The sequence below is a fragment of the Furipterus horrens genome, unplaced genomic scaffold (genome assembly GCF_987537825.1).
Source record: "Furipterus horrens unplaced genomic scaffold, mFurHor1.1.pri manual_scaffold_11, whole genome shotgun sequence".
Taxonomy (NCBI): domain Eukaryota; kingdom Metazoa; phylum Chordata; class Mammalia; order Chiroptera; family Furipteridae; genus Furipterus; species Furipterus horrens.
This window is the reverse complement of record NW_028327181.1, coordinates 20,014,724-20,029,828: the sequence shown is the minus strand read 5'-3', so window position 1 is coordinate 20,029,828 and position 15,105 is coordinate 20,014,724. Positions and strand designations below refer to the sequence as shown.

Here is a 15,105-nt window from a genome sequence, read left to right as displayed (position 1 = left end):
ACTTAAAAAAAAAAAACACTTTATTTTTAGAGAGAGGGGAAGGGAGGGAGAAAGAAGGGAGAGAAACAGCAATGTGAGAGAGAAACAGCAATTGGTTGCCTCTCATACACACCCCCAGACCAAACCCACAACCCAGGAATGTGCCCTAATGAGGAATTGAACGAGCGACCTTTCACTTTGCAGGATGACACCTAACCAACTGAGTCACACTAGTCAGTGCTCAACAATCACACTTTTGAAGGATAGTCAACAGCGTTAAAACACAAGGGACCATGGTATTCTGATGCAAACTGCAGATGTGATGATCCCAGTTGAGTGGGTACAAGAATGCTTGCAACTGCTTGTCAGAACCACCACAGGACAACCTGGGGGTCAGGGATGACAGTGCCCAGCCAGGAGTCTGGCCACATCCAAAAGAGACAGCCTGGCAGGTGAGCCTCACGAGGTGCCCTCTGGTTTCTCTGCAGGAGCTGGGGTCGACAGGATGGGTATTGGGACATGCTGATCTCCCCTTGAGACAGGTAGGTGACCTGGGTTTGGCCTGGGGATATCTCCTCACACAGAAGAGAAGAATGTCCTTGTGGGCTGGCCTAGTGTGGTCAACAGAGGGATGGACCATGGTTCTGAGTGGTGTGCGCTTCCAGTCAGCCTCTCACTGGGTGGGCACAGCACACTGGGCTGGACAGGGCTGGACATGGGGATCTCCTGCCACCCGTGCTTGGATTCACTGATGGCCCGAGTGTGGACAGCAGCCACCGTTAGACATCTGGCTTGATGGGCGAGCCTGCAGTGGGGCCAGCTGACCAGGATATTAGCTGGGCTGCTCTCCACCCACCCTGGCTTGGACGTCTGCCACAGCGGTGTCTGATATTGGCACAGCCCACCCAGCTCACCTAAGGCTCAGGGTGGGCCCTGGAGCCAGGGGAGACAAAAGCCACCAGTTGGGGACAGGCAATGGGCCCACATGATAGAGGACCAGGAGAAGGGTGCTGAGGCCAAGCAGCAGGCTTTGTCAGGACCAGAAACTAAATGTTTCAGCTCTGCCGCCCATAAGGTCTGCCACTCACAGCCACACTGGTCTGTCATTGTAGAACGAAAGCAGCCACGGACAACAAGTCACTTGAGTAGTCTTACTGCCCTGCTCACAGCCGGGATGCCATGTGCTTGTTCATGGCCTTAGGCGTTATCTGTGTTGTGAGTTCCTCTGTTAATCACAGCTCTAGGGGGACTGGGGCGTCATGCTGGGAAGTGTAGCAGAAGGCTGAGTGGTCCCTGTCTCCGCAAAGACCCTTTGGTGCAAAGGTGTGCCCTGCTGAGACCCCAGTCTGTGAGAGCTTGCAGTGCAGTGGCATTACAGAGTGGAGATGGCTTACCAGAATGTCCCCAGTCACTTGTCCTTCCAGTGCAGGCTCCCAGTCCTTAGCCCAGCGATCTGCCCCTGCCCTTGCCCCACTGGGCGCTGTCTCCGTGGGAGGCTCAGCTGACCCAGCTCTGTGGATCCTCAGTGTCACTGAGTGTCCAGTGTGGAGGAGCTGGCCCAGCCAGTGTTCATGTAGTGGCGAGAAAGCAGTAGCCACAGACTCAGGAGCCCTTTGGCCTCCAGATGCCTGAGTGTCCTGGGCTGAGGGCTATACAACAGAGGAGAGGTGTGGGGGTCCCTGCTCTTTTCTTGTCTGTTCCCCAGGACCTCAACTGTGGGAAGCTGCCAACTGGGCTGGTGGGAGCAGGGGATCCACTCCCATCTGGCTGTATGGGAGGACTAAGTTCTAGCCAAGCATCTCAGTGGCCAGGCTGTGGACTACGCAGGGGTTCTGGATTGGGTTAAAGAAGCTCAGGCTGCATCCAAGGCTCAGGACATGGCATTTCTTGTGGCACAGGTGGCATCTGGGAGTGAGGGTGGCAGGTGGCTGGCCCCCACCCTCATTAACTCCTGGTAGGCCACCATGCCTCAGGTTGGCAGGCTACCAGGCACGGAATGACCACTCTGATAACGGCCTGCAGGAGGCTGCCTGCCACCCTCGCCTGCTATCACTGCCCTTGTACTTTTACTATCCCTGTCTTTCCTTTCTTGTCTCTTGCTCCTGGTTTTCTCCCTGTTTCTCTCAGGCCCTCTCTGTGCAGCTCTGCCTCTTCTTGTCTCCTGTCTCCTGTCTCCTGTTTCTGTCCTGCCCTTCTTGAGTGTGGTGACTGACTGTTTTATCTGCCATGGTAATTGACTGTTCATGTCTACCATAAGCACTGGAGGGATGGATAATAGTGTTTGTGTCTTCTTTGCTCTGGGCTGGGACTCTTTCAAAGACTGGGAAGCAAACCTGGGCCCTGGCCAAGGGCTCCTTGTTCTGCTGAGCCCTGGGGTAAGGCATTGTTCTAGGCATTGCCCACATCAGAGGAGGATGGGGAGGGGTCCTTAGGACTAAGTTGGGATGGGGGCTGATGGCAAGCACCCATGTGTCCCCCATACTCACCTTCAGCCATTTAGCACCTGCTCATTGAGCTTCATGTTGGGCACTGGGCATTGGGACCACATTAGGTCCCTCCACACCCTGGGGAAGTCCCCAGCCTGGCTAAGGACACAGTAACAGACTGAAATTACAAGATGGTGAGGTATAGCAGGATGCCAAGAGGGGGGAGCTGGCCCTGACCCATGTGGCTCAGTCGGTTGGGCTTCATACTGCAAAGCGAAAGGTCGCTGGTTTGATTCCCGGTCAGGGCACATGCCTGGACTGTGGGTTCAGGCCCCGGTTGGTGCACGTATGAGAGGCAACGGATTGAAGCTTCTCTCTCACATCTATGTTTCTCTCCCTCTCTTTCTCCCTCTCTTTGCTCTCTAAATATAAATAAGTAAAGTCTTAAAAAAAAAAAAAAAAAGGAACAGGATGCTGAAAGGCAGCATGGAGGGTAATGTTGATGCAGGCCTAGGAAGAGAGGCCCTGGCAGGCATGGATGCGCTGCGCCGCAGTCATGCCAGCGCTGATACCTCCTGGGAAACCTCCCTCAGCACGGCCTTTGCGCCTGAGCAAGGCTGCACTTCTGTGGACGCCGACCACTCACCAGGGTTTCTTGGCCATTGACATGAGTCTTTACACATTAAAGTCTGAATTCTTCCCTTGTCTGTCTGCCTGTTGCACATTTGTTTCAGCCTTTTAATTGTGGTTTGTGATGGTTTACATGGTACAGAAGTTTTTCATATCTTGTGGTGTAACCTGTTGGGTTTTTGCCTCGTTTACTTGTTCCATTGTTCTAGGCATTGTCCTCCCTAGCACGTAGCCAGATAAACCCACATTGATCCTCTCCTGTAGGTGTTTCTAGTTTAGTGTTTACGCTCAAGATTTCATTCATCTAGAATTTATTTTGACATAAATGTGAGGTATCTGAACTGTTTCTTTCTTTCCTTCCTATTTTTTTATTTTGAGAGTGTGGTTTTTAAAGCTGGAGCAGTGAAACAAGGAAGGGCTTAGAATAAAAGAAGCAATGGGAGAGAGCCGAGGCGGGGCTGCTTTAGCTCCCTAGAAACATTATGGAAAAGAGGTGATCCAAGGCGGGTACTGCTGTGAGCTCACTGGAGAGTCATAGAGTAGGGACCTTGGAGACAGGTTCCGGGGGTTAGCCCAGGACGAGCTGCTGCTGCCCACTGCTTCCCTGGTTGCAAGTCTCGTGGGGTTCTTCAGAGTTAGGAGATGTACGCCTGTGGGGGAAGAAGGCGGGGGAGGGAAAGGTGCGGGCATGCTCCTGGGAGGGGAGCTTGCCGAACTGTTTCTTGACTCATATTTTCTGTAACCATTAATTAGAAATATTGCATAATGTGTCCTCGGGTTTGCTGTGCCCCCGGCAGGCACCCGGCCCTTGGCCAGCACCCACTGGATTGCTAAGAACATCAGATCGGGGCCTCCCATGATCAGCCTTTGTTCTCAGAAGCCAGTCTTCCTGCATGTTTACTCTGCAGGGACATGCTGAGTCCACTCTGTTGGGTCCTCCCCGCTCTGGGCACTCACCTGAAGCCCATTCTTTCTGGAGCACATTGGCCCTCCCTGCATGGGTGTGTGTCTTGTGCGGGCCCGTGCACGCCCTGCTCTGTTTCCCCTGTGTTGTGGGCTCACAGCCCCCCTGAGCACCTTTCCTTACTGCGACAGGTCCCCACCATCGTGGAGCCCCCTCAGAAGCTCCAAAGGTGACCAGGTCCCTTTGTAGACATCCAGGCTTTGACTGCTGTGTACACCTATGGCGAGGGACAGCCCTGGAACCACCGGCAGTGAGGGGCATAGGTCTCCTGGTGACAGCGTTCATGGGCTTTCACGTGTGGTGTCCTTTGCCCAGGCGGCTTTGTCATGCTGTGGGGAGTAAACTGGCCTCTTCCTCAAGAGTTATGGGTTTGGCATCCTCATGACCACAGACGGTGGCACCACCAGGCTAGGTGATCACGTGCGTCCTGTTTGTATCTCAGCCTTTGGGCTGTGGTGGTCAGCCAGTCTGCCTGCCACGCAGGGACCTTGCCCACATGGCTGGAAAGCCTGGTACAGGCTGGCCGGCTGCCCTCTCACCAGTGGGCTGTTCTAAGCCAGGCGCCCAGGGGCCTCTGTGATTGGACTTGTGGGTCATTCCCCACATGGGCTCAACGTGAGAAATAGGAGCCAAGACCACAGCCCCAAGCTCCTTCCCACCCCCAGAACCCACGTGTCTCAGGTGAGGCAGGAGGAAGAACACGCACGCGGCACGACTTGGGTGCAGGCCCTGACTCTGCTTATCCCACAGGCCGCATGAAGGGCTCCGTGCCGGCCACTGCAGCTATGGTGTGAGTGCCACGCCAGCTTCTGGCTGTGCCAGTCCTCACTCAGGGTGATTCACAGCTGGTGGTGTGGACAGAGCGTCGGGGCCAGCCTGCTAAGGTCGGCCATGCTCTGCCCACGGGTCCTCCTGGGCAGTCTCTGTGAGCCCACAGTGGCTGTTTGGGCGTGTTTACCACGGCCTCCCAGCCCCATCGCTCTCCTCCCAGCGCATCCCCTGTCCCTGTGCACTTCTCTTATGGCCTCCCCAGGGACCTCTCACTGTCACTGTGGCCTCGGTCAGCTTTGAGCTGTTCTCTGGACTTGTTCTACTTTGTTACCCTTCTTGGACTGTCCTCCGGAGAGCTGCCTGTGAAGCCCCCTGGACCATCAGGCTGCTGAGGGGCCTCCATACCCCCAGGTCCTGGGTGGCCCTGTCCCAACAGGACCCTCAGCTGCAGCACCTGGAGTTGACAGCTCTGCTTCTCTTGCCCACAGAGAAGGCTGCTCAGTACCACGGTTGGGGAACCAGAGGCACCCCACCCCCATCGTGCATCTTGCCAGGTTGATGTTTGCAGTTGTTGAGCTTGGTATTTTGAATATGTGTTAGTTAAACTTTTTCTTTTCAAAATATTTCACTCTCCTGAAAACCTAATTAGGCCATTCATTCCTCTGAATGGACTTGCTGCCGTCTGCATTTTGTGAGATAATGAGGCTGGGGAGGTGCTGCCAAACCTGTCCTCTGGGGAAGCTTTTGCTCTGTGCCCTGGAGGGAAAGGCGCCCCTGTGGCCTCTTCTGGCCTGTGGGATCTGGGCCCCAGAGCTGGGCAGAAAAGGTACTCAGTGTATAGATGGGGAAACTGAGGCCTGGGCCCCTGAAGAGTCTGGATGGCGTAGATGGAGGGGTCTCAGCCCTGGCTAGGCCCACCCTTCACAAATCAGCATCTCCTGTCACCTCTTGTCACCCCAGGCCCGGGGTCAAGGCCAAGGCCTCAATGATGCCACGCAGGTTCCTCCTAAATTCCACTGGGCCAGGATCCCCTGAGGGCTGAGAGCCAGGGAGAGGCCACAGGACAAACCCACAGACTCTAAGTGGCAGTAGCACCAGAGTCTCCTGTTTTGCCTTTCTAATAAATTATAAACCAATATGTGCTTGTTTATATAAGATGTAGACAAAACAGGAAAGAAAGGAAAAGAAATCACGCCTCTCCCACCCGTGCATCCTGGCACTGGCAGTCCCTCCTAGGCCCCCAGGGAGGTGGTCTCTGTGTGGGCAGGTTTAAGCTGCTGGGGCTGGGACACCCCGTTCCCCTCGCCGGCTTCTTCCATGTTGTTGCTTTGCCAACACAAGAGAGTGGGTGACCCTCACTGTGCAGACCCTGCCACTGCTCTCCCCTGACCTCTCGCCCTTCCCCTTTGGGCCTCTGCACTTCCCCAGACAGCCGGCCCCCCGTAAGTCTGCGGGGTTTGCACAGTGGCTGCTGCAGCTCAGAGCCAGGCGAACACATTCCACCATGGACACCTCTCCTTCACCATTGGGGCTGCTGAGGTAAACATCTTGTGCCCAGAGCTGTTTTTCTGTATTAAACAACTTGGGTTTGCTTTGACCTTGAGATCCAGGCGGGTCCGTGTGTGTGTGTGTGTGTGTGTGTGTGTGTGTGTGTGTGTGTACGCTGGGGCAGAGCCTTGGTGGGATTATCAGACTAGAGCAAGGCCTGAGAGCGGCCTGAGGGGGGCCCATGACAGCTCTTCTTCTGAGAGACACCCAGGCCCATTGTCTTAAGACAGAGCCCACTTCGCCCCAGGGACCTGCACAGGAGACAGACCCCCTCCAAGGCAGACAGCGCAGGGAGCCACACCTCTCCCACTTCTGTTTCCCCACCTGTGGCGTGGCAGCCCAGGTGCCCCAGCAGGCATGTGTGAGGTGACACCACTCCCAGGCTGTGCTGAGGAATGCGAGTGATCAGGAGGACAGGCTGGTCCCCGGCTCTGTGGCCAGTGCAGAGTAGGACTGGGGCTGCCAGCTCCTGCTCAGCCTCCCCCAGCCCCAGTCCTGGTCCTGTGCGCTTCCTTGGCCCCACCCAGCCTGGTCCCTCCTCTTGGGAGTTGGAGGCCTGGTGGTACCAGCATTCCTGCAGATGATCACCTCTGAGTCAACTGGGACCCTCAGGGAGGGCTCATAAGTGGCTCTGGTAGTAAGAGTGAGTCCCATCTGCACACAGCTGGAGGGACAGTGTCCAAGGCACCTAGCGCCCAGCCCCCACTCTGCCCTGTTCAGAGGCCCATGATTGAGTGAGGACTGCAGGGCTGTGCTGAAGGTACCAGCTGTGCCCCTTGCAGCAGGCCGTGGACCTTCCAGTCTGCCCACTTTGGGGACCTTGTGACCAGAGTCTGACAGGGCAAGGGGGAAGCATGTCCTCTTCTCCCAGCAGCCCCCGCCCCCCACCCCGGTTACCCTTCCTTCCTTGTACTCCCACTTTCTCCCACACTCCTGACTCCTCAGCTCCCTGATCCCCACATCCCTATCCCCTCTGCAGCCTACACACCTGAGTCTGCCCCTCCCTCCTCATGTATCCCTCCCCTCCCCACCCCTGCATTAAATTTGTAGATTGCTTTGACATCTTGATAATATCAAGTCTTCTAATCCATGAGAATGGGATGTCTTTCCATTTATTTAGATCTTCTTTAATGTCTTTCAGCAATATTTTATAGTTTTTATTGTACAAATCTTTCTTCTTTTCAGTTAAATTTATCTCTCTTTTACTCTTTTGATGCTATTATAAATGAAATAATTTTCTTAATTTCTTTTTTGGATTGTTCATTGTTAAGATAACTGATTTCTGTTTATGAATTACTGAACTTGTTTATTAGTTCCAAGTTTTTTGTGAAATCTTTAGGATTTTCTACGTATATGATCATGTTGTCTGCAAACAAATAATTTTATTTTTCCTTTCCAATTTGGATATCTCGTATTTATTTATTTATTTATTTATTTATATTTATTTTTTTGCTCAATTGTTTTAACTAAGACTTCCAGTACTATGTTAAACAGAAATGGCAAAAGCAGGAACCTGAGCCTTTTTCTGGTCTTAGGAGAAAAGCTTTGAGTTGTTCACCACTGAGTCTGGTGTCAGCTGTGGTGTGTGTATAGTATGATATCTAGCGTGTGCAGTATGATGTAGCTTTCCATATATGATCTTTATTTATTATGTTGAGATAGATTCTTTCTACTCCTAGTTTGTTTTATTTTTTAATCATGAAAGAGTTTTGAATTTTGTCAAATTCTTTTTATACATCAATTGAAATTATCTTTTTTCCATTATTCTGTTAATGTGGTTCATTATGTTGATTGATTATTATATCATATCCTTGCGTTTAAGAATCAGTCCCACTTGGTCATGGTGTACAAGATTTTTAATATGCCACTGAGTTCAATTAGCTAGTATTTGGTTGAGGACTTTTTCATCAATGTTCATAGGGAATACTAGTCCATAGTTTTCTCTTATGGCTTTGGTATCAGGGTAATGCTGGCCTCATAGAATGAGTTATGAAGTATTCCCTTTCCTTCATTTTTTTAGAACAGTTTTAGGAAGATTGATGTTAATTCTTTTTTGACTATTTGGTAGAATTCACGAATGAAGCCTAGGCCTGGCTCTTGTTTTGTTAGGAGGTTTTGATCACTGATTCAATTTCTTAACTAGTTAGAGGTCTGTCTGCTCAATTTCTTCATGGATCAGTTTTGGTAGATGCTATGTTTTTATAAAAGTATCCATTTTATCTAGATTACTGAATTTGTTGATGTATAATTATTTATAGTATTCTCCTATAATCTTTTCATTTAAAAATAGTATATGTAGCCCTGGTTGGTGTGGCTCAGTGGAATGAGTGCTGGCCTGTGAACCAAAGGGTCGCTGGTTCAATTCCCAGTCAGGACACATGCCTGGGTTGTGAACCAGGTCCCCAGTTGAGCGTGTGCAAGAGGAAACCACACATTGATGTTTCTCTCCTTCTCTTTCTCCCTCCCTTCCCCTCTCTCTAAAAATAAATAAAGTCTTTTAAAAAATAGTATATGTACAAGGGAAAAAGAAAATACAATATTACAGAAGAAAAAGACATGGTAAACACAACTAAGTGTGGATTTTTTTTTTGACATTTTTCAAGTTTATTTTTAAGCAACCAAATTTGTAAAATTAAGGTAGCTAAAGTATTCCTTTGTTTTTTTTTAAGCTTTATTGAGTATAATTGACAAAATTATAAGATATTTAAAGTACACATAGTGGCGATTGATATGCATATATATTGTGGAAGGGTTTACCCCATCTAGTTAATTAACACATCCATCACTTCGTGTGTGTGTGTGTGTGTGTGTGTGTGTGTGTGTGTGTCTGGATTGGTTGGGCTTTGTTTTATGTTTCATGGATTCACACCTACTCCCGTGCAGTCATCTGTCCACAGATCCACAGATTTCCTGAGACAATAAAAATATCCCCTGAGACAGCTGGCGGAGGATGCCCACAGACAACTGCAGCCATCTTAAGGCCCGCAGAATGTCAATATTACAGGGTGCGGCAAAAGTAGGTTTACAGTTGTGAGTACATGAAACACAGAGTTTATTGTTTACTAATTATTGCACCATTTTCCATATGAACAACTGTAAACCTACTTTTTTCCCACCCTGTATTGCTGGAAAATGCAGTTTTACCTCTCAGCTGCCCTTGTTCCCTGAGGGGTGTTGCCTGGATCCTCTATTTGCAGTGCCCCAATGTGCTTGGGTTCGGTTAGCTGGGCCTCTCGAATTCCGGGGTATTCACCTCCTTTTGTCTCTTAAAGCCAAAGTCCATGGTTCTGGTGAGCCATATTTGCTGCCTCCCAGGGAAAGATTGATCATGTGAGCGGCAAATCATGACTCTGAAAATCCACGAACTTCACCACAATGTCTCCTTAATATAATTAGGTTAACTCTTTTAAAGGTCTCGAGTTAAGGAGGTACAGTATTTTTGTTTTGTTTTAACAAAGTTGTCAGCTAGTCCTTACAAAAAATAAACTGAAAAGAAAAAGAGCATCTGCAACACAGGAGGTGATGAGTGGGCAGCGGGTGTGTGTGGCAGCTGACATCTGTGGATGTCCAGACAGTCTCCAGGACTGTGGACAGCGTGGTAGAGAACGTGAACCCAGACCTAGTGTGGCCTGGGACGTCAAGCTAGGCAGGCCTCCTTCCCACACTGCAGAGCAGACACCACATGTTTAAGAAGTCTGGGGAAACATCAGCTAAAGAGAATGAATCATAAACTCCGGGAATAGACATGTCCATAGCTTTCTCAGCTTGTCTTCTGGACAGAGCTCAAATTCCGACTTGGACAATGACCTCCCTGCTAGAGACCTTCTATCTCTGTTCAGAGCAGTTTTTGACCTTTTCTTTGGGTCCCATGTGTATTCTTCCTTGCTTGGAGAATTCCTGTTATGTCGACCCTTGGCCCAGGATTAATTTCTTATATCTCCTGTCTTCCCTCTTTTATCAACCTTTATCATTTTCTGCTGGTTTGGAAGAACTGCCTCAAGTTTGCTTTCTGCTACCTCACTATATCTGGTTTTTTTCTGGGCCATGTCTGCTGTTTGCTGCCTCTGCCATGCTTTCCTGTAAATCTCCACAGGATCCTTCTCAATGATGATCATTCCTTTTCATTATGGTCTATTCCAAGTTCATCAGTCCAACGCTGTCTTTAAACTTTTGAAGACACATATTAGCTTTTTCCTAATATCTGTGCTGATAAATATATTTCAGCATTTGGCAGTTCTCTGGGGTCCCCCAAGGGTAGAAGGCTCTGCTTGGGGTGCTGGGGTGCTGTAGGAGGTCTGTGCATGCCCAGCCATCCTCACCTGTCACAGATAGACCTCAGGGTGGACCAGGCTGGGGCTTGCAGACTGTGTTGTCAGGAACAGGCCTGGCCTCTCAGCAGGGGCAGCCTTACCTGGTGTTCCACTGATCCCCACCAGGAGCTACAATGGCTAAGGGGCCATAGTTAGTTCTACCCTCCCTTCCCCAGAAGGACCTGTCAGGACTGTCAGCCCACCTACCACCCGTTTTCTGGTGGTGCAGGAGAGGCTCTATAGGGCAGCTGTGACAAGCTCATTGGCAGCCCCACAGAGCAGATCTATGCATGTATGTGTGTGCATGATTGTGTAGATGTCTGCACACGTGTGCTCGAGGTGCGTTTTAGGAAGTCCCAAAATAGTCAGCAAGCCTTCTGCAGTATTTCTTCCTCCTTGTGGCCAGCCACAGACAAGCTTGGTACCCAGCAGGCTCTTGTGGTTTATGTGTTTGGGTTGGGGGCACCAGACTGAGACATTCAGGGCCTAAAGTCTGTGCTGCGTGGAGGTAGGGGGGCATCCCCCTGCCCAGTCCCACTGGGTCATTTGCATATGAAAAGCAGGACTTTGCTGTTGGCCCTGAGGTTGGTGGTGTCTGGACTTGTTGCCATGGGCACTCAGAGCTGCAGGGGCAGCAGCGCTGGCTCCTAGACAGAGGGGAGGGGTTGGGAGCAGCAAGGTTGGCATCCAGCTCAGTTTCTGGGTGGAGAGGGGTGTCCTTGCGGGGCCCTGCGAGGAGCCAGATCTGGCCAGAGGCCACTTGGGACCCTGGGCAAGGGCTGGCCAGATGGAACTTAGCCCTTTGATGCAGCAGCCCAGGAGCAAGGCTGGAAGGACAGGGAACCTCCCTTCCCACGGAGTGCCTACCTCTGATCCATGCAGAACCTGGCAGCCACATCCACTCTGCCTCTGCCCACAGCAGCGGGAGGGTGTTCCCGACACCTACTTGTAGGCCCTGTGCCTCTCACTAGGCTGTGAGTGCCACGCAGGTGGAGTCAAGTGGAATCTCCCCGCTTGAGTCCCCAACATTGTTCCCTAAGGCGGAAACGAGGGCTAATTTCCCCATACATCTCGCTCTTCCTGGACCACCTCCTTCTGGAGCTGCGGGGTGATTCAGCTGAGCGCAGGCCCTGACTCCCTGGCTGGCAAAGCCCCAGGCTGGGCTATGTTGGGGTCCCCACAGCCACGCCTCCCTCCCAGGGCTATGGCGAGGATTGACTGGGTATTGCTGCTAATGGTCCCTGCGGGCACGTCCAGCTGCCTGAAAGTGTCAGCAGCTAGCAAGAATGCTGATGGGAAAGCTGGCCCGGAGGGTGAAGTAGGGGCCAACACAGGGGCACAGGGATGCTTGCTGACTGGCAGGGGCACTGCTGTGTCAGGGCTGCCCCTTGTTCCCCTTCCTGGGACCTGTGTGGATCTGCCCACAAAGGGGCGAATCTGTCCTGGGGTCATTATCGCCTCATACTGCTGCCTGGGTCTGTGACCCCCCACCCCAGGCGCTTAGTGAGCAAAGCTGCAGTGGGTCAGACTGAGGTCGCTTGGGGAGGGCTGGCCCGGCAGGGGGCCCAACATACAGGGGCCCTGCCAAGTGCCTGATCAGCAGCAGTTGGGGTGGGAGGAACATGTGGGCTAGGACAGGGAGGGGCTCCTGGGCCAGGGCCGCCTCCAGGGCCAGAGGGGTTGGCAGGGAACCTGCTGGGGTAAGCTTCCCTGACTGTGGAGCTGGGGTACAAACAGGACAGACACGCTGAGTTGGAGGCTCTCTGTTGTGTGTCCGTCACTGTGCCCTGGACCAACCGTGCCCTCAGGGGCCCTTCTCCCCAACTCTGGAGTAAGCCAGGCCACAGTGAGGCTTCCTTTTGTCCAAGCCTGTCCCAAGGTTGTAGCTGTAGTAAGTCTGCCCCAGGGCACACCGCTTAGCTGGCAGACTTCTCCTCAGGGCGGGCACGCAAAGGCGGGGACCTCTACAGCAGGGCAGCCAGCCGGAGAAGCGAGGGACAGTGAACTGGTTGGTGGGGGTAGGCACTATGCGCAGTCCCTTCAGCTGCCCTGGTCCCAGGCCTCCTGCCATCTGATCAGCCTACCCTACCTGCCAGTGTCGAGGACTTCCTGTCCCCTGTTCCTACTGGGTCCTGGGCCTGGTTCCCAGTGAGGCGGGAGTTTCCTGGCTGCCTATGCCCTTTCCCATTTATCTAGGCAGTGGGCACCGCTTGTCACAAGATGGGGAAGACAGTGGAAAGTCCCCCAGCCCCCAGCAAACAGCCACTCCCTGGGGCCATGGGGCTCTTCCCAGGGGCCCTCCCATGGGCAGTTGGTGCAGGTGGCTCTGGCAGCAGCGTAGGGTGGGGTGGTGGGGGCTAGCCCCTAACTCTCAGATTCTGCTGCCCCAGCTTCCTTGACTCTATAATGGGGGGTGATGGGTTGAGGGGCACTGTCTCACCACCCCCCAGAGGCTTATTGGCCACAGGCTCCCAGGGGCTGTAACCCCATTGCCCTTCAAAGAGGCTTTGTACCACCACAAAGAGGCTCTGTCCCTCCCAGAGAGGCCTGGATGTTGCCATAGCAACAGAGGGGCCTGGAAGAAGGGGGTCCACCGTGTAGGGGGAAAGGGGCATTCCAGTCAGAGGACACTGGTGTGCACAGGCCAGTGGCCAGTGTGGGTGACGGCTGCACTGCCCAGCTTCGGCCCTCAGCCTGGCTAGACAGCTGTCCCCGCTGTGCCACACTGGGGCCATCAGAGCATCTCAGGGATCCCTTGGCCCCCCCTGTAGGGCTGGGTTCTCAGGCCCTGGTTGCTATCAGATCTGTCTGGGTTTGATCACAGCCTGGCTATGAACCTCAGGCCCCTCGGGAATGCCTGGGTCCCTGTGTTGACCCCAGAGTGTGGTGAGGTGGGTCTCTGAGGCTGGGCCCTCATAACCTCCTCCCCCACCACATTGCTCTGCTCTTCCTGAGGTGGAAGGGGGCGGTGAGCAGGACTCTGCTGGACGGCTTGCGGGAGCCATACGGGGCATGCTGGGTGCCTGGTAGGGGAGGCAATAGAAGCAGGGGCCAGCTGATCCCACACAGTGGGTGCCTTGGGGTTTGACCCCTCCTTTACACCCCAGGCTCCCCGCTCACATTTGTAACTGGAGTGGCGGGCTGTCAGTGCAGGTGGTGAGAGGACTGACTGCCAGCCCCCAACCCTCTCTGCCTGGAGCCCCATGGCTCCCCGACCCTGGGGCTTCGGGGTACTCCTGGGCTGGCTGCTGCAGCGACCAAAGAGAGGGTGGGTCCTTGCTGCCCATGCCCACACTCGGAGCCTGCAAGGCACAGCCCTCGGGGCGTGGCTGCAGCTGCGGTCTGAGTCAACTGCAGGAGGAGCAGTGAGGGGGCTGCCTGGAATTCCAGCCTAGGACCTGGGGGGGCTGCTGTGCGTCCCCATTTCATGAATCCTCACTGAGAGGCGGGTCTCAGGGAATCATGGAGACTTGAAGGGGGTCCCACAATTGGCCCAGCAAGCACAGTCTGTGATCTGTCCCAGTGGGAATCTCAGGCCCAGACCCTTTAGGAGACTCTGGTGGCAGTTCTCTGTGGTTTGGGTTTCCCATCGAGGAGGGACAGCAGCCGGGATGCTCACCGGTCACTCCCTGCCATTGCTACATCTGACCTGCAGTCACCTGGACACTCCCCAGCCCCAGGCCCTGCCCCAGGCTCTCAGCTCCTCAGACCTCATGTTCCTTTGGCCCCCAGATGTGTCCTTGCTTGGATTTGACCCTGAGCTTCCTGCATTTGGCCCTTTCTTACAGCCCCGGTCCTTCTGGATCACCTGCCAAGTGGCTCCCATGCCCTGGGGCTGACCAGTGCTTGACCTAGGGTGCCCCATTAGCACAGGGCAAAAACCTCTTGGGATGAACAGCCCCAGACTATTCTCCCTACATGTGGGAGTTGTCTTCCATGTGATCATGGGATGTGTGCTGCTGGGGGTCCATGTGCACAGCCTTCGGGCAGAAGGAAGTCACTGAGGGGCTGTCTCTGCCCCCCAATTCCCCATGGTGTATGGCTCAATGCAGTAGGGGTGCCTCCTCTGCTGGGGAAACCTAATTTCCAGGCTGAATGTGATTATGGCTCTCCCAGCTCCCTGAAAATCCTGCTGCTTCCCTTGGGCAGCCGTTGGCAAAGCCCAGCCCCACCCAGGCCCTGGGGAGCTGAATTCCTCAGCTTTCTCTCTCATTTGGTCTGTTTTTCCCATTTCTTTCTTTCTTTTTTAAATTTGTTATTTTATTGTTGTTCTGTTACATTTGTCCCAATTTTTCTCCTGTAGCTCTCCACTGCCCCACCCACCCCACACCTGCCCTGTTTTTTTCTTAGGGTCTGATTATAGCCGGAGCTCATGCTCCTCCTAGGATATTGGCCTGGGTCCGAGGGGCCTAGAGCCACTGCAGCCTGAGATGAATTCCTTCCTGTCAGTCTTCTGTGCACGTGCTTATGCACACGG

The 15,105-nt window shown here is 53.1% G+C and overlaps 1 protein-coding gene across 1 annotated transcript in view; it reads left to right on the top strand.

Annotated features, from left to right (window-relative positions):
- Positions 1-467: 467 nt before the first annotated feature.
- ARVCF (ARVCF delta catenin family member) overlaps positions 468-15,105 on the top strand; it is a 39,141-nt gene continuing 24,503 nt past the window's right edge. Inside the window, exon 1 of the mRNA XM_090257325.1 lies at positions 468-521. The gene's annotated coding sequence lies outside the window, so the exon portion shown is untranslated. The remainder of the gene's footprint in view (positions 522-15,105) is intronic.